The sequence below is a fragment of the Cydia pomonella genome, chromosome 21 (genome assembly GCF_033807575.1).
Source record: "Cydia pomonella isolate Wapato2018A chromosome 21, ilCydPomo1, whole genome shotgun sequence".
NCBI lineage: Eukaryota > Metazoa > Arthropoda > Insecta > Lepidoptera > Tortricidae > Cydia > Cydia pomonella.
Window position 1 is genome coordinate 3,641,667 of NC_084723.1, and position 20,950 is coordinate 3,662,616.

At 36.4% G+C, this 20,950-nt stretch overlaps 1 protein-coding gene across 1 annotated transcript in view; it reads left to right on the forward strand.

Annotated features, from left to right (window-relative positions):
* LOC133529455 (uncharacterized) overlaps positions 1 to 20,950 on the forward strand; it is a 48,787-nt gene that overhangs the window by 813 nt on the left and 27,024 nt on the right. The window lies entirely within an intron of this gene.

Genomic DNA, 20,950 nt, shown 5'->3' on the forward strand with positions numbered 1-20,950 from the left:
TTGATATGTTGATGATCAGATATGTTGAAGCGTATTAAGCAATTCATATATGGTAAACAATTAATTGTCAAGAAAGCAGTCACCTTAGCCTATGGACGCAAGTAAAACATTTAGCCTACTCGATGTTAAGCAGTCACCGTAGCCCATGGACGCATGTAAGCCGTAGGCTCTTGGCTTACGCTTTTGATTCTAGGGTATAATATATGATGATTGATAGTTGGAAGGACCAAAAAGACCGATGTACCTCATGTACCTACTGGAAGTTGAAATGACATTAATGTCTGGAGGGACGCAGCAAAAATTAAACGTCATTATGACGAAAAGGCACAAACCCAAAGTACCCCAAAGTATCTATTGCTAGCAATTCTGTCTCTACAGATGTGAGTTATTTCCTAGATTAACTGGAATAAAAATCGTAACGTCCTCTATAAACGTCACCGTACTTGCATGTGATTTGAGGCATTTTATCGATCGAATGGATTCGTTGCTCATACGTAGCCGGCAATTATCTAAAACTCCATGCAACTTGTCTAAGAACTACATATAATAGTAGTTCAAATATATTCTGGTCCTAAGTAGCCAGTATAAATAACAGCGAAGGACGAAGAGAAAGCAAGGTCGGTATAAGGATGTGCGACCTACATGGCCTACATTATATGATGGTCCTTTCGTTCATGGTAGCTACTTTCTAAGCGTGATGTTTATTCATATTATAACTTAATTTGGCATGTTTTAAGTGGTTTTGTCTGTAGTAAGAACCACGTGTATGTTCTTTGTTCCTTTTTGTACGTTCGAAATCGGGGAAATCCTGAAGAAAGGCCAGGTCAAGAGTACCCTAAACCGACGAGCGTGTATGAGGAATGTTATAAAAGTGAAGGAAGCGAAAGAGGTATGTCAGGACCGTAGCAAGTGGAAATCCGTGGCCTCTGCCTACCCCTACGAGAAATAGGCGAGATTATAATGTATGTATGTATGTATGATTTGACGTCAAGGATAGGTAGTGCTCCTTGTACTAGTTTTCTATACAAATACAGTATCTGAACCGAGAATTTCCCCTTCTCACCATACAAACTAAGTACCGGGAGCATTCTCTAAAGAATCTCTTTAAGAAGATCTTTGTAATCTTTTTCTTTGTCGTTTCACTCTTGATAAAGTGGTCGTGGTCATCATTTTAGCGATTGATGACGACCTTCACAACACGCCGCCATTCTTTGTTAGCTGTCTTCCTGGCATATTCGTGTACCAATACATCCACTGCAGCATCCACCTGGGTCCTGGTCCGTCCATCTCATTAATGGTTTTGTTCGTGATCTGGTCCCATCCATTCTTCTCTGGACCACTCTCACTACTCAAAAAATACATTGCCTTCTAAAATTAATTACGCGCTTTGAATTAATGCAGAATAAAAAATATATTTAAAAATCGTTTCATAATACTTATCTTATCTTCTAATTTTCGGGGGCCCTTGCGGATACACTTCGACCCATAGGGATATTTTGTGTAGTTGGCCCCTAAGGAAAGACCCATTAGCTACTCAAGACACTTAGATCTAAGCATCTCTTAATTTTTCAATTGTACCTATTACACGCCATCGGGTCCTCGGTCGTTTCTGCACCCTTGTAATGTTTCTTGGGTACCAGGACATGGCTTTTTGAGTCCATCCGTTGTCATAGTATCTTATTACCCTGCCCACTCCCATTTGAGCTTTTTGGCGGCTTGGAGTAGTTGGAGTATATCTCTCATGCAGCATTTAACTCTTAATTCTTTATTAGGGAGTTTCGTTTCTTTATTAGGGATTTATGCTTTTATGGCATTTTGCGCTAAATGTTAATACATTCAATTCAATTTCATTTATTGAGAGACCAACTGAGATCATTATTGTTAGTATAAATTTTATATCTTAAAATATATGGTTAGTACTATACACAATAACGGGAATATCAATAAATTAATGATGAATATTAAATCAAACAAAATACAATAAAAACAAAATTCAATCAAATGAAAATAAATGCAAATAAAATAAAATTAAAAATGTTTCAATATAGGTATTAATTAATACAGATGTCAAATTTGATAAAATGTCACTTCATACAATTTCCCTATTCTATACAGTTGTCAGGATGTCAGTGTAGATATTTCACATCCCGGTTCAGGTGTATACTACAGCGGCATTGTATTGTCAACATGTTTTTGTCATCCGTGTTCTTTTGTCATAAATAAAAGTGTTTTCCTTCTTCCTTTAAGTTTTTCCTTAGTATTATTCTTTCCATTTACACTAAGTATAGTAAAAACCGCAAAAGTATACCGCAATTACAACGCTACAGTAGTTTTCGATTTGATTACTGTCTCGGTCTCAGGATAACGTCATTTCTGCACTTGATGCATTTTAATAAGAGTTTTTAACGATTAAACCGGACAGTACAGTTTAGGTATTAAATATCGATACGGACAAAGTGCCAAAAATATGTATACACGACCTTATTGCCTATATATTAAGGTAGTGTGTTCATATTTTTGTCACTTTGTCCGTATCGATATTTAATACCTTGTACAATCGCGAGAGGAAGACCAAATACTTTTCGAAGTCGAGAAACTATTTACGCATACCATTATGGATGATCGTGCATAATTTAGTGTAGTCAGGCGATATTGTCACACATGGACACTAAATACACTAATATCTGCTATGTCAGTATGGATTTATTCATAAAGTTTTAATAAAAAAGCGGCCAAGTGCGAGTCGGACTCGCCCATGAAGGGTTCAGTACCATTTATGACGTATTGAAAAAACTACTTACTTAGATCTCGTTCAAACCAATTTTCGGTGAAAGTTTGCATGGTTATGTACATCATATATTTTTTTTAGTTTTATCATTCTCTTATTTTGGAAGTTACAGGGGGGGGGGGGAATATTTTACCACTTTGGAAGTGTCTCTCGCGCAAACTATTCAGTTTAGAAAAAAATGATATTAGATACCTGAATATCATTTTTGAAGACCTATCCATAGACCCATACGTATGGGTTTGATGAAAAAAAAAAAATTGAGTTCCAGTTCTAAGTATGGACAACCCCCAAATTTTTTTGTTTTTTCCAGTACCCAGTTCCAAGAGTATAGTTCTTATAGTTTCGGAAAAAAGGGGCTGTGACATACGGACGGACAGACGGACAGACACGACGAATCCATAACGGTTCCGTTTTTTGCCATTTGGCTACGGAACCCTAAAAATCGTTCAAGAGCATATATCGGGCCATTTTTAGAGTAGGGTTTCGTAGTTACCATTCCGTCAGAAGAGGATAAACGGGGGCTATTATTAAGTATCATGTAGGTACATTACAAGAATAAGGGAGTACCTTTGCAGCGCTTTGTACGTCTTTTTACTATGAAGAGATTTTTTGGATTAACTCAAAAACGACTGGACCGATCATGTTCGCTATAGTTTTTATTGAAAGTATTTATTATGTTTTTGTTTCACGATTTTTTACATGATAGTACAGTAATAGGTACAGTCGGCGTCAATAGTATTGTATACAAACGTGATATAATAGAGAGCTGATTATATCACTATTGTATACAATACTTTTTCTACGAGTCATCTAAAATAATACTTTTTTTAACAAAACCTAAATAATTAATGAAAATTGGTAAGTATCTCAATAGACAAAAATTTAGTACAAAAGACATAAACGCGCGAAGTCCCCCGTTTAGTTTTTTCTATGGGAGGACGGCAGCACGAAATAGGTTTTTTTTTTAAATAGGTAGCTGAAATCAGAACATCAGAAACATCAACATCAACGACAACATCAGAAATTGCTATCTTTGGAAACGTCGAAAAGCAATTTTTATTTCAACTATAATAAACCCTCGATTCTTTTTAGTACAAGATTAAATGTACTAACTATTGAAAATCTTCAAAATTTAGTTAACTGCGACATGCTTCTTAAGCACAAAAAAATTCGTGCGCGTAAGCAATGATTACTTGCTCTACTAACAAAACAACTAGCAATTTATCAACAGATTACAATGTTTGACTTTGTGTAACACACGATAGACTCAAAACGTGTCAGATATGGACCTTATTGCTATTGAAATAAGGTTCAAAGGGGTCACTTTTGAGTTCGGTGGTGTGGAAAAAAGACCATTGTTTTCAGGTTAACTCGAAGCCTCCAATTGATGGGTATAATTTTTGCGTTTAAAAAAGTTTTTCATCACTTGCTAGGCCATATGGTCTGTAAATCCTACATGTCGACCTAGGGCTGTAATGTAACGTAGGTACGGAATTAGGCAGAAGTTTTATTTATTTCTCTTTTCATAATCCTCACAAGTGTGTTACAAAAACATGAGTGGCACGGACGGTACAGAAAAGAACGAACTCGACTCAATTCACACACGTTAGTAAATTCTTGTTTAACGCTTAATACACAATCAAATGTATTTACTATTTCGTTACAAGTTGCGCATATTACTCATACTCAGGCTAGACCGGACCGGAGCTTCCAGCGCTTCGTATTCTATGGAAAGTACCATGTGATCACCGATCAGCCTTCATAGAAAATGACGTGTCGGACGTCTCGGCCCGGGCCCGGGCCCGGCCCGGTCTAGCGTGAGTCATCCCTTACAAGATTATAATATAACGACCCTATTACCAATTGATTCTGTTCGATGTGGGTATTTTTGGATTGTAAGTATTTGAAATTATTACTTATAATAAACATTTGTCATTGAATTTACCTAGGAATGAGTAAGTTGCAGTTTGGCAATTCTAAAGCAGTCGTGGTAAGGCTATAGGCGAGCGAAGCGTGCTATGTAACAGATATTAAAATATTCTGATTAAGCCCCATAAATAATAAATAATAGTAAATATATATTTGGGGACAATCTAACAAAAATCGACTTAGCTCCAAACTAAGCAAAGCTTGTACTATGGGTACTAGGCGACGATATAATTCAATTTCAATTCAATTTAAATTTTATTTATTTCGTCATCACAGGTAACAGTTAGGTGACAGTAAATTAATAAGAATTATGTACATCATCCATGATGGGCCGTTTAGGCGTACGAAATTTAAATTGCAATTATATATACAATAACATATGTATTTATCTATATACATACGTATATAGATAAATACATATGTTAACGGCACCAATCATAGGACGTTTAAGAGAAAATGTGGAGTATTTTTGATATTCCATCGACATCTGTAAAATTTCTACCGCGTTATGCTTTAAAAGTTGAATGTCCAATTCGTCCTTTATGTTTTCTATGTATCTAATGAAAGCTACTTCAATTGGTTTCAATATTATTAACCAATTAAAACTATAGTTTTTTGCTCCAGTCATGGGATGTATAGCGCCATTAATTTTCAAACTAAGAAATATCAATGAAAAATTAAACGTAAGCAGCTCTTTGACTCTTGTTTATGGTAAAAATGTTGCCAGCGATTAAAAACTGATGGTAAATACTTGTTTTACAGGATTTGTCTATACCATCCCATTACTGGTGCCTGTTCCATTATAGGGCGCTTCTTTGAACCCGGGTACGTCCTTAAACTACGTCCAAAAGAGAGGTATGGGCATTATGAATGTCATCTCGCTTTGTGTGGTAGGGCACAGCCAGTGGATGTCATTCCAGATCTAGAGCAGAGCCCAACTGGGGAAGTACCTCCACCTTACAGAAAAAAGCAGCCAAATAACACTAAACCCTATTCATAGTGTTGTGTTCCTGCCGATGAGTAAGGTTGCCAGAGCTTAATGAGGGGTGGGGGTGTTTACTATACTTATATACATAAGAACACCCATGACGCAGGAAAAAATATTCACACAAATAAATGCCCCTACGGGGATTCGAACCCGGGACCATAGACTAGGCCTGTCTAGGCCAGACCGGTCGTCATAAATTACAATGGTATTGAAAACAGGCAAGTTTTATCAAGATGTCATACTTATTACGTATACCTAATTTAGCTATTTACTAAAAACGCAACAGGCCCCTTAATTACGAATAATTTATAGCCAATACAGCCATGCCCTAAAAGGTTGCCACTTTCTCTTCAGGAATGAGCTTTTTGAGGTCACCGTTGATGAATTTCCATTTTTCGAGAAACGAATATATGATGACACCGGAATTACCATAAACTTGAACTTTGTTGAACTGAGAACGGGGCCAGTACGGCTCTTAACATTCAAAACTAGATTGTCACTAAGTGTGACGTCATCGTCAGGCAGTGCTTTCTTTGGTGCGACCGTGTTTTTTTTTTTACTAAAACCAGGCCTATAGATAGTGTCACCATAATTTTAGATTCAGCACACTAACTGGTAAAGGTCCTCTTAATTTTTTTATTCAAAAACGATGAGAAAGTTTCATTTTATCCACATGTGGGGCAAAGTAATGCATGAGTTGTTTTCTTTCCTTGTTTTAGCTGGTAGAAATGAGTTTAAATTTGATTTTGAACGATATTTTTTTATTACCTTCATTTGGATTTGATTTTTGGTATTTCATAGTTAGTATTTTGCTTACGTTGGTGTGGTGAAAAATTTTGTGATTCACTCGGAGGCAAAGTTTGCTTAACCTTCGTGCCTTGAAATCCTCGCAACGCTCAAGGTTCGACTTCTTGAACCACGACCGTAGCGATTTTGGAATCTTTCGTATGCCTGCAATATTAGTACGAGCGGTTAAACAACAACTTTGCCCCTTGTTAAAAAAATAACTATTTCAGAACTGATATATGATGTAGGTATACATGTGTTAATGAATGTATAAATTATATATACCTAAGCATAGTAAATGATTGAATTTTACTAACCGTATATTGATACACAAAAATACAAGAGACCCAGTTATAGAAAATATTAATAACAATAAAAACGAACTTATCCTTTTAATTATAAGGGACCTCTTTCAGGCCTTATCTTAAGAAGTATCTAGATACCTTCTATTTAGAAGATAGGGCAAGACCAATTAGTTTCTCAATTAGAATCCATACAGTATTAATAATAATTACACAACACTTAAGCTATGTCAGTAGGGTACAGACCAAATAAATAACAATAATAAAATAAATAGTTTTTAATATCTGCCACCCTCTGGAACACCCGGTACTTGCGCATGCGTTCGCACCCAGTGTCCCAGAATGGGGCAGTCCGTCTTCTTACTTATGACCATCGCGGTCCGTTTCTGCTCGAGTTTATTAAATGAGTGAAAAAATTATATACGTCCGCGGCCAGGATCCCGACCGCTTTTTGCCATTTGGTGAACCCTGGTCTATAGCCTGTATCTTTAGGTATTTAAAATAATGTAAACAAACCACAATTAAGTATTTTATTAGGCAAGAAAATTCTTCAAGTCAATTAATTTATGTCTATGTGCCAAAACTTACAGAAGTTTTACTACCATATATTACGTACTCAACGTAACGAGGAAGCTGCTGTAATCTTGCTATTTTGTTAATAGGAATATATTTGAGGCTGGATGAAAACATTACACGATTAAGTTGTAAAATGTTTCAAGTTCACGAAAATGTAATAACACATTGTTTACATTTACTTAATGACCTCAAAAGATACAGACTATAGACCTACTTCATTAATGGTAGGAAGTCGTAGGATTATTAATATCTATCATAATGGAATCTCTTACATCTTTGACTACGTCTTTTGAATATTTTAGAAAAGCTTTTGAACAAAATGCACCGTTTTCTCCAGTAGTACACACCTTATGGTTTTCACGCCTTACTACATTGAGACAGGGTCTACACAATGGTCATTTACCAACGCAAATGACGAGATATAATATACTTTTTCTAACAAAGGTCTGAGCTGTCGACACAGATCCACCGCATCATTAGTGGTGTAGCAAGTTCTTGGAAAATCATCAGAGCTAAACATTGCGGCCTATGACGGTCGCGCCTTTAACTTCGTATTTTTTAGAGTTAGAAATATGTGCGTGAGGGATACATGAGACGATAGACGATAACCTCACCATCACCGTGACATTTCCCTAGAACTTCACGAAGAATGAGAAATAACTGTTTTGCTCTCTTTAGGATTAAACCCAATTTTACCCACTGTTTTCAAAGATTAAAGACAGTTTCAATCAAGTAAAAATTTTCAGTGATTATTCTACTTCTTCAAAGTATTTAACTCACGCGAACTTTCCACTATTCTGCATTTCGCTTCAAAGTATACCACAACTACTATTTCCCCATATCTTTGCCATACGCAAACACCCCATTTGTTTTACAATATTTTGTTATGAGAGTTTTCCTTATGATTGACTTCTCCATTGTGTTCTCAGTGAAAATTTGACCTGAATTTCTATGCTGTTTCTAAATTATATGACGAGTAAGAAAACAATAACAAAATAACTTGTGAAGATTTTAAGATGTATAGTTTCTCCGAAGCGTGTAAATTATAGTAAGATTCAAAAACCTGAATCTTACTGTATGACCTCGAAAGTCAGTTGGTACTAATGAACGGGTTTTTATACTGTTAAATCGTTAATGACAAAATATTATTTTTATTTTACAAGAGGGCAAAGTTGTTGTTGAATCCCTTGTGCTAATACTGGCCGAGCAAGCGAAAGATCCCAAAATTGAGCCAGGAGCGTAGCGACGAATGGATCCATAAGTGACATCTCGAGCGTTAATAATTAATAGAATCAGGCGTTACTTTGCGGAAATCCATGCTAATTAAAGCAAGAAATATTACTTTGCTAATCCGCGAGAAAATAACGTGTTAGTCAATCAGTGCTAACCCGTTATACTTACTTAAGTATTTTTACATGCAATTACTGTTCCCACCTTCCCACCGCAAAAATAAATACGCAAATAAATATAAGAACCCACCACCAAAATTACAAAACTCGACACGACTCACAATATTCATATAGTAACTTGTTGTTCAATATAACATAGTACTGAAAGAAATCGCATAGGGAGAGCCAGCTCGTTCAACGGCTAAATTTTGTCGAAGTTCATCTAGCTATAACGAAAAAAGGAGGGAGGGGAGGGAAGGACTAGTGTGCGTAAAGCATCATACACAAAGGTATCGTATTTTCAATTTGGGTATAAATTGTTTAAAACATAATTTGACCGAATCACGAGGCTGTAATGGAAAAGAAAAAGTCCTCTTGAAATAGTACATTACTATAGAGGACGGGAAACGAAGGGTTGCAGGCCTTGTAGATATAGACGGCCGAGCGAGATACGCGGCCGGCAACCCCGTTTCTCGCCGAGATTTGTATAGTGCTTTTCTCAAACTTGCAATGAAATAATTAAAAAAAAAATAGGATGATGATGATGATGATTGTTTCATGTCCTAATGTGATAGATTATTTAGTGCGTGGGATATTGAAGGGGAACAAAAATGTAATTATTTTGGCGCTACGACGCAAGCCATAATATTTAACATACACAAAAAAAAAAACACAAAAAAGACAAATAAAAAGAAAAAAAAGCATAATTCCAGAATTTTGCTTATAGGTTGAATGACAAGACGTGCCATAATTTGACGTTTCAAAGCAAAAGAAGGTTGCCTTACAGGCCTAGGTGTGTAAGGCTGTATGAAATTCCTTTACATATCATATTCACTCATCACACCGGATATGTAGTATTTTTGGACCTAATTTGAAGTAAGTCATATCAACATTTCATTACAAGTTTGAGAAATAAAATTACTATTATCTGATGAGATCACATCATTCACATCGGTATCTGTTCATCTGTTGTAAGTTATTTATTTATTTATGATCTGTCACTGTTATGGCGTTTTCCTCAGCTTTCTTCTAACATGTTTTTGATTAAGCAAATTTAAATAAAATTTGTGGACTCTTCGCTTTTATTAAGCGTTGTAAAACTTGTTTTCGGTGAAACTTTGAATTCGGGGTCATTAGGCCTAATTTGCCTATAAAAACAATAAACAGATTTCATTCTGTCAGGACTAAGCAATATCCCTAGTCAAAATAGTCGACAGTTGAGAAAGTCTTTCTAGATAAGCATCTGCATTTTTTATGTCCCATCATGGCGTAAAAGTCGTAAAACATACATAAATGATAACATTGTAAACGTATACTTTAAGGGGCCCACTGATTACCAGTTCGCCGGACGATATCGGCTTGTCAGTTATTCGCAAAAGTTGACAATGGCGAATAACTGGCAGGCCAATATCGTCCGGCGGACTGGTATAGTCGTTAGATTTGTAGCTGGCCCCCAACGGCTTATCCTTTGTCTACGCGGCGCGTGTCACTACCTGCAAAAAAGGTTCGTATAATTCTAATTGGCACCTGAGCGTGAGCTAGTCTAATGCTCCAAAAAACCAGTGTAGGTGTGCTCTCCGAAAACGCAACTTTGTTACGCATATCGAGGATTCATTTTAGGCTGGTTCGGTAGCGTTCGACTCGCCGGCACTCAGTAACCGTATAGGGACCACAAGAATTCGCAAATTATTTTTCCATTTGTTCATTTTGAATCTTATTCCAATTACCATAGGAGTTCTAATTAGATAACCGGTTAAAGTGACCGGGCCCTTTTTTTGCAGGTAGTGGCACGTGCCGTTTTAGTTAAAAATGGACAAAGGATAAGCCGTTGGGGGCCAGCTACAAATCTAACGACTATAATCAGTCGGCCCCTTTACGTATCTTTTGATTATTGAATAGTGACAATGAGGGTTAACGCGTTTAATTTATCTGCTAGAGGCACTAGTGTAAACGAAGGTCTTTCAAATGTCAAATGCCTAGAATTTTTGGGGCTAACAAGCTTTTTTATCGCGAATATTCATAATTGTGGTAATCTTTGCCCAGCTTTGATTAACCATAGTAAAGATTAGATATAGTAAAATAAATAAAATAAATAAATATTATAGGACATTATTACACAAATAAATGTTAGTGCTTTAAAAAAACTGCCAACTAAAATAATATGCAAGGTTGAAAAACGGCAAATTTAGACGTTAAGATACATTTGTAAACGAATTGTATTTGTAAAAATAAGCATAGGAAAAATATTATGACATCTGTTTTTTCTGGACCTCCATCTACAGTGGCGCCAACTGGTGAGCACAAAAACTGTAGCCCTCATTGTATGCCCCCCCTGGGGGCCTAGCCAAGATGACAATCGTGTACAGGTAGGAAAGGGGTACACAAATTAATACCTTTACTGGGATTCGAACCCAGAACTTTTTGCTTCGTAGGCAAGGCATCGACTTTGGCTAGGAGGCCGTTAAAATATTTAATTAATATCGTACCGAGAATCCAAGAACTTTAAGCATGGCCCACGTGCAAAATAAATTAATGGGGTCCTGGGTTCCGGACATGCAGTCATGCAGTGAAAGTTTGTTTACCGATGACGCGAGCTGATGAATTCGGTGAAAGAAAACTGGTTATTAGCGGATTTCATGGCTACTCGTTTTGTCTCGAGGCAAGTGCATCGGAACCTTTTGAAATTTGTTATTCGTGGGTATTTCCAATAGTACAGTCAGCTGCAGAGAAAAGGTACCACATGTTTCATTTTCAAAAATACTAAACTTTAACACTCTCAAAGAATTGGTCTAGAAATAAATTATATGACCCCATCTCGAGGGATCTACTAGAAGCCACTGAAGAGTACCAGTATCCATCTTCAGTACCCATTGTAATGCCATCTATATTTTATAATTATTAAGTTTTAAAGCGATACGGCTACAAAAAGGCTATTAAAAGGGGCAAGATTAATTATTAATTTGTTAGTTTATTATGTACATTGGTAGCCCAGCGGCAAAGCGTGCGACTTTCAATCCGAAGATCGGGGGTTTGATTGAACCGCGGCTCGTACCAAAGTGTTTCTCAGAAATTACGTATGAAACATTACTTGGTAAAAGTCAAACATTGATTGGTAAAATCAATGGTTTAACTTCTCGGTAGGCTTTGTTAGCGGTAAAGTTTGCCTTCAATTTCGCTTAGTAATATTACACACTTAAACACACACACACACACACACCACAAACACACCACACACACACAATTGCTGTCTACAACGGTTAATAATATAAATTCGTGTAATAATTTTACTCTACCTAAATTGTGATTGTTCCTATTTAGTTTAAGCCTGTTATTATTATCAAAAATGTTTTAGTATTAAATTAAAAAATAATTAAAAAATTAAATATCATTTATTTTCAGGCAACTATGGCCCATATATACATACCTACCTTACAGACTAACATACATACAATAATAAAAAATCTTAAAATATAAATATCATTTTGACGACGCAGTTTTCGGTTGCACCGCCTGTTCTGGTGCGGGATTCGGCAGATTCCCACGAAACCGCCGAAATATTACACCTTTCGGCCAGAAGTCTGCCGAAGTGATTAGTAACCTATTAGAAAACCAAAACTTCAGCGTATAATTCAAATTAGTATTGTTTTCAATCTGACTCCACAACACAGGCATAGCCTAGTGTGGCAGTCATAGGTTAAGGAAATCTTGTAAAAAAATTTGGTAACTAAACTATTTTTATTTATTTTATTTATTACTTGGTGGCGTAGTTGGAACATCAGATGAAACTCGCTTTCATAAAAACAACTAAATAGTCTAAATACCTTTGCTTATTTTAGGATAAGGTTGCCGAATGGCCCCATCAAGGCTTTTAATGAGTAAAACTTCAGGCCAAATTCTGATAAGCAATGAGCGGAATTCTTCATAGCAAAAATCAAACTGTCAGAGGGATTGACCTAACTGTTTTATCGACTTATCGATGTTACGGAATAATATCGCATTAGGTATCCATAATCAACTTAAAAGATTATTCTGTATTTTGACCTCTTTGATAAGCAATTTGCATCTCCTTATTAAAGTAAATCATGTCAGCGTCACATATTATGTCATTTATGTCACTTGAGTTTTCATGAGTGATTTCCGTGCCGTGTTACTAAAATGGTTAATCCTAAAAGAAAACAATAAAAAAATGGATACAGAAAGATTCTTATTTCAGTTTCAAAGAAGATTCTTCCACAATATATTGCTCTAAATGTTACGTTCATTTACATCATAAAAGTATTTTCTGTTTTATTCTTTACTATTATACCAAAATACAGTGGCGGTCAGCTAATTAGGGACACCTGTGTTTCGTTAAGTGACAAATATTTATCGATAAGTCGATAAAACAGTTAGGTCAATCCCTCTGAATTTGATTTTTGCTATGAAGAATTCCGCTCATTGCTGATAAGAAATTGATGAAAAGGATTGTAAAATAAAAATACAAATAAAGTTAAATTCAAATAGCGATATCGCACAACATATCAAGGCACCAAGCGCCGAGAAAATTTCACTAGTTCGCTCTCGAAATTAAGAGTCCGAGTCAAGACAGCATTCACTCACGATACAGCAATTCGTTGCTAGTATTGGAATGGAGATTGCTAAACTGAACTGCTAATGCTACTTGTTAAACTTGGGCATAGATAGGTGAATAAGTAAGCATAGAGTGCGCACTCCATACATCAGTTTTCTAACGTTATATGTCATCCACGATAGTAGCAACATTATTTACGGCATTTGGGGTTGAATTATTGACATGTATAACTAAGACGGGTCTTACGGACAAGAATGGGTCCAGTACAGCGGTGTCACGCGCAGGAATTCGAGCCAATCGTTCAGTCTAATGCCACAACGCGATTGGTCACCTCTAGTTGCGTTAGACTGCACGATTAGCACGTATTTGCAAGTGACACCACGGAACTAACACCATTCTTAGTGCACGTATCATTGACCAAAATGGTTATTATTTTCGTACACTGAAAAAAAAAGAACTATCATGACACATTAAAATTTGAAATACACTAAAATACAATTACAAAACAGTAACTAACTGTTTGAACATTTCTTAGTATTGAAGAAACAATAAAAATAAACGAAAACTGATGTATGGAGTGAGCACTCTATGCTTAGTTATCTGTCTATGACTTGGATGAAAAACAATAAAGTAACAAATACATACATTGTAGTATGGGCACTAGAGTTGAAAGTTGAAGTTACGCACATAACAACAAAATCACCGATAGCGAGTTGAACCCAAAGAGTAAAGTAAGTAGTTGAACCGCCAGTTTCATCAAGGTTTTTTTAGCTTAATATCGCGCGCTTAAAAGTTTCACTCACTCATTCTTTAATACTGCTTTAGCGAATAGTACTCTGTGTAGCTGAGTGTGTGTGTGTGTGTGTGTGTGTGTGTATAATCATTTACCTCAACTCTCCTGCCGATACCTTCACTTGTATAACATTAAACTTTTTCATGACACAGCTCATAAAAACCTCAATGTTACGGCCATGTCTTACGAAAATCGGTGAGTTACGCGGGTAACAAATGTCTATGTCGGTGCATGCTGAATCCGGTAAAACTGTGTGGTTGAATGGTTCTTATGATCCATTTGCATAAGGACCCTTTTTGGTGGAAAGCACCCTTCTCTCGTAGAAAGATATTTAGAAGAAGCTGCGACTTGCGAGGATGCGAGGGCAGTGGCGGATTTGCCTTAGGCCCAGTTAGCCCGGGCCTAGGTCGGCCAGATACTGCACGTAGTAGTGAAAAGAAAGCTGAAAATGGGGCTCTGGGCAACGTAGCTGATTATTTAATCTAGATAAACGTTTATATAAGAGAATGACAGAATAAAAAAATACCTTTAATTAATTTTCTTGATCATTTTCACTGTCATCTGCATCACGTTCGCATGAGTACGGGAAACGCCTGTATCTTTGGGCATTACACTAAGTTGCTATTCGTAGGCATGCAATTCAAAACCAGAATGTAGTAAATCATAAACAAATTGTTTGTACTTAAGCCTGTTTTCTTTTAAAGACTGACCTGCGTTCGCCACGCGACCGTCCCAGGCACGCGTTGAAAGCGGAACGGAAAAACAGTTTCAGATTCTGCTCATTCCACACTTATTGATGCACAAACAATTTGGTGCCTTATCAGTAACTGCAAATGATCTAAATTAGCTCGTTAGCGTGATTTAAAGTTTATAATAAATATCATTGCGCTGGTAAGGAGTGTGCACTTTCGTTTTCTTATGTGTAAAGATCGTGTCATTCACGACGACGCGTTGCCTTGACTCGTATTGTCATGCATGTCGTTAAAGGTTAGATTTGAAAAATCTGTGCGTCATCGTGGATGACACGAACTATAGGGGGATAATATTTTTAACCGACTTCAAAAAAGGAGGAAGTTCTCAATTCGACTGTTTTTTTTTGTATGTAAGTATGTTACTCGATATCTCCGAGAATCGTGAACCGATTTTCAAATTTCTTTTTTTAATCGAACGGGTATAACCCCGAGATGGTCCCGTTGGCACCAAGTCATCTGATGATGGGATCTTGGAGAAATCGAGGGAACTCTTCAAATGTTATAAGTACATGTATGGCGCTTTTGGTAATATTTGAAGTCGGTTTTATTTTTTGTTAAAAAGTTTTTTGTTGTTAGTTGTGTGGTATATTAAAGTGACATTGATCGATTCATTAAATTCATTTATTTAAGTGATTGTTGATAATTAAATATCCTAATTTGACAAAGTGGTGGATGAAAGCCGCCGGAATACGCTGGCAATAGATCTTGGTTTCGCTTTTTCGGACCCAAAGAGAATGGGCAAACCAAGGCAGAGATGGCATTAAGGAGATTGGGTGAAGATGATGTCCAAGTCAAACACAGAGCAAAGTGGAAGAAGAATAGCGTACCCGTCACAGTACGCCACGAATGCGAGAAGGATGATAATTTGTAAAGATGCCCTGGATATTCGGCAACTTTTCGGTATTCGGTCACTGCCGAATATTCGGTATTCGGTCTATAATTACATACAAATCCTCTTTAAAAATTATATTTTTAAATATTTGTTGCTTGCCAACGATTTTATTTTTATCGAGGGCTAGATTTGCTTAACTTTTGACTAGGTACGTACAATACTAATGAGAAACAAAACTGAAGTCTTAGCAAACAATGTCTTTTAGACTATCAGTTTTCATAATAAATGTGACTTAAAATGTACACATATACGTTTTAGCAAATATTCGGTGCTTCGGCCGAGAGTGTGACCGAATACTGTGTATTCGGTATTCGGCCAAAACCATTATTCGTGGCATCTCTAATAACTCGCCATTAATTACTAGATAAATGTAATTATGGCAAATCAGACTAATATGTATTAATTAGTATACCGAGTGTTACAACACGAGCAAATAATTAAAACATAGATTGTACCTCAAATGGTGATACTTTTGTTAACCTTTAAAAATTATGAATTCTTTAAAGTTCCTATTTTTCATACAAATTAAATATTATCTTCAATGTACGCTATCATCAATGTAATTGACGTTGCTTGTCACGCTTTAAACATGACAAAATTCGCAATACCTATGTATAGTGTGCTGCGAAATTGTATGGAGAAATTATGAATGAATTCATTGATTAATTCGCCATGCACTTTTACGGCTGATGGTACTTTGCGTCTTAGAATGAACTTTAAAGTATACTAAAAATCTAAGCTCAAGTTTTATTTAAAAGTCGCTGAACAAATGTTGGTTCATTTGAGGAGTTCAGTCTATAGTATAATTTATTGCTCTGTTACAGACCCCACCCGGTATGATATCGCCATTAATCAGGTATCACAAAAAGCCACATTTTTGTCACTGCCTTGAGCCAAGTAGGGCCTCTAATTATTGAAATGTTTCACACAATTTCTTTACACATATCAAAATAAGTAATGGCTGAACTGAAATCGTATTTGTCTTGATGACATTAAACACGACACCCAGATATACCTAATGCTTTCACTTATACCAGTTATACCGTATGCAAACACATTAAACGTCGCGTCGTGCTTTTTTTTGCATACTAAAATCGCTCGCGTGTGCCCGACGCGGCATATCTGAATGCAAATAAATCAAACCTTTATATCATTAACTATCTAAATTTGTAATAGACTACGGGCCAGAAGCATACGTGTTCCGGTGGCTGCCATTCCTCAACCCTCCAACGGAGCGGCAGCTGACGTCCACGAGGGTTCATCATACATAGCCGTTAACGACTATACGAGTTTTCGCCCGGGAGGCGATTGGTCATGGAAATCTTGGCTCACGGTTTATAATCATAAAACCTGATACATGTATGATAATGATCAGTTTCTCATTAGGACCGAAGCTGCATGAAAACTTTCAATATCTTAATTTGATATTGATTTCATATTAAATACATCTCGGTGTATTTGTTTTGTAAAGATGAACATTAAAATGGACCAAGCCAAATACACAGCCAAAATGACAGTATACACCGTGGGCCGGTAAAACCCGATACATTTTAACCACGCATTTCTGGGGTCTTAATTTTATATGAGTTTATGTCATGTCATTCTTTTATTTTGCGTTTTCTGCACATGGCACGTTATTTATTTTTACATCTTGGCGAAAAAAAAAACATTACAACGAATAAGTAAAGTTTTTTTTATTTACATTTATAATTTGCGAGTTTCTTTTAAAATTTTAATGTCTGTCAGTAGGTATGTCTAAACCAAGTCACATAGTGCCAGTGTCGCAGCCAAACAGGCGTTTCTCACTAAGTTATTACAGAAACAAATTTTCGCAAGATTTGTCAGTATCTCTAAAACAAGACCGATTTCAGAAAATATTGTATGTCACTAAATTATAACATAAATAAATTTTCACAATTGTCATAATCTCAAAAACATGACATTTTACCCCCTTATTCATAAACGTCTACTAAAGTTGACAAGCCGCTAATAATCGTTTATCCCTTTCCATCATATCAATACATCGGAAAGGGACAAACGATTTTAGTAGACGTTTATGAATAAGAGGGTTAGTCTCTACATATATGCGGTCAAGAAAGCACCTTTAAAATCTGTCGGGTTCTACTATCTCACGGTGTATAATCAAGCTTGATTTTATATTACTTTGACATTTTTAATATACAGCTGTATATTAAATAACGAAAAGCGGCTCTTGATTTATTTTCGAAAGTTATTAGTTCATTAAGAATTTCTTTAAAAAAAACCGGACAAGTGCGAGTCGGACTCTCCCACCGAGGATTCCGTACTTTTTAGTATTTGTTGTTATAGCGGCAACAGAAATACATCGTTTGTGAAAATTTCATCTGTCTAGCTATCACGGTTCATAAAATACAGCCTGGTGACAGACGGACAGACCGACAGACAGACGGACGGAGAGCGGAGTCTTAGTAATAGGAGCCTGTTTTACCCTTTGGATACGGATTGGCTAATACTATATTCTCAGTACCATACTCTTTTTCTCATCTTAGCGTTTATCCCGGTTGCATCCTCCGATTCCTCCGCTACTGCTTCAGAGCGCAGAATCCGCTTTCCTTCTTTTCTCCTCCGCTTCGCACGGTCTTCTGTATCCTCTTCATTAAAACTAATGACCATAGATAAATAGATAAATCATTCATTTGACAGCTGCAAAAACACACACATTATAATTACGGAAGAGGCATGCCTGTACAGTCAGCGTCAAATACTTCGTAGCAGTCAAAGTGGCCAAATAGTTCGGTACACCATACTAAATATATGGTGTACCGAACTATTTGGCTACTTTGGTTGCTACAAAGTATTTGACGCTGACTGTACCTTCCATAATTATAATATAATATGGACCGTGCGCGTTGGAGGGTCTGCCATCTTGTGTCTTGAATCGGAACCATAAACATGTACGTTTACACGTCACGTGTTTTCTTGTGCATAGTACGTTCTGCCATCTTGCTACATTGAAACAATAAACATCACATTTACGCCTCGCGCCAAAAATCTGACGGCTCCTGTGCTGCCTGCTACAGTTCATGCACGCTCCCTATAGGGAATATTACACTCTGCGTAGGAGGTGCCACTACCACAATACATCAAAATCTGAGGGTCGACCGCAAAACAAGAAAATCTAAATTACGGTATCTAACCTCTCTATCACTCTTGCATATTCGAGCGATTAAATGGCAGATAACTAACTTTCGATTAAGGTATAGTATGTATAATTTACTCTATCGTTTAGGAAAGGTGCTAGTGCTGCACTCTGGCGGCAGAACATTGCAGTAATACTCCCTATTGCACAGTCTTTTAAAACACCCCAAAAAGTGAACCGGTCTTTTTATTCCACATTATGATAGATTATGTGGATTAAAACACTAGACTGAACCTCCCGTGTCGCTAGTGCACATAGATTATGTAATAATAATTTTCAAAATAAAAAAAAAAAACACGAATAATTCGTTATAAAACTATAATATTTTTTTAGGGTTTTAATTATAATTAGATCCTTATACAATACACAATTCTGCCGAGTTTCAGCTCTGTACACCCAACAGTAATTTACATGGTAGACATTTATCCACGTAGCTTGCAGGGTTTCGGAGGACGTGGCCGTAACAGCTTCAATACGCACAATGTTTGGAAATAAAGTAAAAAACGCAGAGGAAACACTGCGAGCAATAAAAGTGTGTCCGCGAAGTGTGTCTGTTGGTCATCCGACAAACCAGTTGCGGGTAATTTGCTCCACGGATGTACGAAACAGTAGGAAAACGAGGAAGAGTGTAGCTACGTTTTCAATAACATGCGAATTGTGAATGTTCTCTTTTGTCAATGAAAGGGGAAAAAATCATAATTGCAAGTTTGACGTAAGTTTCTGTTTCAAGCTTGGTTCAAGCAACTGGGCGGAGGTAGGCGGGAGGCGGTAGGTTTATGTTTTTCTCCAATTCTCACTGAGTTTAAGCATGAGCGAGATGGATGTGCATGCTCGTGACCATGGATATCATATTTTTGAATTTTGAACAGTATCTAACCACTGGGTTCCCTCAAAAATAAAACTGAGCAGGTTTAGAAGCAATTTTCATATTTTTTGCGTTCGTACATAGGTTGTAACAAATTTTTATATGAATAAACCTATGCTCGTGAAAAATCAGGATTCGAATCGGGACGCAAGGTATTGGCATTGCAGCTTGCGTTTGCGTCTTTAAAATCTCGACCTCTGTATTAATTAACTGCAGCACTCTCTCATTCTTTGCATAAAATTGATTTACACTATATTTAGAAGATTAAATACAACTTCGCACTAAATACACTGATTTTATAGAATAAATAGCGTTGGGGATCCGCAATATCTCATTAGATATTCTATCCGTTAGTTATAGTAATCATCTGTATATATGCATTATGTATATTGTTATTGTAAATAAATACTTTTCCGTGCATGATATTTTCATGTGTATTCCCTTTGTCCTCGCCGGGGACAGATTGGAATAGGCGTTTCATATAAATCATTCCCATTCGTCCCTACCCCATATATGGCAGTCACGTGGGGCGGATAAATCGGAATAAATAAATAAATAATAAATATTATACGACATTATTACACAAATTGACTAAGTCCCACTGTAAGCTCAATAAGGCTTGTGTTGAGGGTACTTAGACAACGATAATATATATAATATATAAATATTTATAAATACTTAAATACATAGAAAACACCCATGACTCACACACAACACAAATACATCTATTTTCAGAGTTATTCTGCTGTAAACCTACATTTCGAAAGCCTCCAAGCGTTTGCAAACATTCTGGGTCCAGGCAAACAAATGAATGGTGTTTAATGATGAGTTAATTCACTTTATGTTTGCAGTGCAGAGCTCATGGTTGGCCTAGTGCGAATAATATGACTTACGGATACGGATCGTAAACTCCATTAAAATCTAAATGTGAAATTTCTCTAATTTCTAACTCGTCTCCAGTAAGAAACAATATTGTATTACTATTAATTATATTTAGGAATATATTATTATTATTTATGTATGTGTATTCATACACGGAATATAATATTATTATATTGTTTAGAATAACATGATTTGTGTTTCATGTTTCCTTTCGTTGTCTAGAATCCTGCACTGACTACAAGTTTTTGTTTGACCCAATGG